At 46.6% G+C, this 1,309-nt stretch overlaps 1 non-coding gene across 1 annotated transcript; it reads left to right on the top strand.

The window, feature by feature from the left end:
- Positions 1-411: 411 nt before the first annotated feature.
- On the top strand, positions 412-484 carry TRNAW-CCA (transfer RNA tryptophan (anticodon CCA)). Its single transcript has one exon. It is a non-coding gene; the product is annotated as a tRNA-Trp (tRNA).
- Positions 485-1,309: the final 825 nt, after the last annotated feature.

Consider the following 1,309-nt stretch of genomic DNA (forward strand, 5'->3'; position numbering starts at 1 on the left):
GCACTTGGAAGCCAATACTGTGGCACCAGCTTTTGAAAAAAGAAAGAGTTCTATTGAGAAGTCCATTGGCAAAGGAGACAGGAGGCAGGTCTCAAATCTGTCTCCTGGATCTGGGGCTTGTGTCAAACTTTTATGAGTTAGGAAGGACAGCCTAGTATGCAGAATTTGCTGGCAGGGGTGGTTTATGCTGGAGGGCTTTAAACTTTTTTTTTCTTTTTTTAAAACTCTTTGCAGTGGAGGGCCATTTATGGTATTGAAGATATGGAAAGATGGATTTCAGTACCAGATCTTCCTGGACAAGATCCCTCCTTTCTGAAAAGTTTCCAACTTTCAGGTTCTGGTAATGTTCTAGCTTTCTTGGCTCTGGAAAGGAAACACAGGTTCCAAATATTATTTGAGGAGGGCTTATCTTCCTTGGTGGCTCAGAGGTTAAAGCATCTGCCTCCAATGCAGGAGACCCAGGTTTGATTCCTGGGTCAGGAAGATGCCCTGGAGAAGGAAATGGTAACCCACTCCAGTATTCTTGCCTGGAGAATCCCATGGATGGAGAAGCCTGGTAGGCGACAGTCCACGGGGTTGCAAAGAGTTGGACACGACTGAGCGACTTCACTTACTTACTTCTTCCTCTGCACATGCCCTGGTTACAAGACTTGCAGTTTTGTTTCTGCTGTATCTGAAAGGCAACTAGACATCCTGTTATCAGTAGTCTGAGCTGATCCTGTGGTTACAAGAGCAGAGGGAAGAAAGAGAGCCTAAATATTTAGTTAGACATAGGGATTCCCGGGTGGCTCAGACAATAAAGAATCTGCCTACAATGCAGAGACCTGGCTTCAATCTCTGGGTTGGGAAGAGCCTCTGGAGAAGGGAATGGCAACCCACTCCAGTATTCTTGTCTGGAGAATCCCATGGATGGAGAAGCCTGGTAGGCTACAGTCCACAGGGTTGCAAAGAGTTGGACACTACTGAGCAACTTCACTTACTTACTTCCTTCTCGGCACATGCTGTGGTTACAAGACTTGAAGTTTTGTTTCTGCTGTATCTGAAAGGCAACTAGACATCCTGTTATCAGTAGTCTGAGCTGATCCTGTGGTTACAGGAGCAGAGGGAAGAAAGAGAGCCTAAATATTTAGTTAGACATAGGGATTCCCGGGTGGCTCAGACAATAAAGAATCTGCCTACAATGCAGAGACCTGGCTTCAATCTCTGGGTTGGGAAGAGCCTCTGGAGAAGGGAATGGCAACCCACTCCAGTATTCTTGTCTGGAGAATCCCATGGACGAAGGAGCCTGGAAGGCTACAGGCCATGGGGT

The sequence above is a fragment of the Bubalus kerabau genome, chromosome 12, assembly GCF_029407905.1.
Source record: "Bubalus kerabau isolate K-KA32 ecotype Philippines breed swamp buffalo chromosome 12, PCC_UOA_SB_1v2, whole genome shotgun sequence".
Taxonomy (NCBI): domain Eukaryota; kingdom Metazoa; phylum Chordata; class Mammalia; order Artiodactyla; family Bovidae; genus Bubalus; species Bubalus kerabau.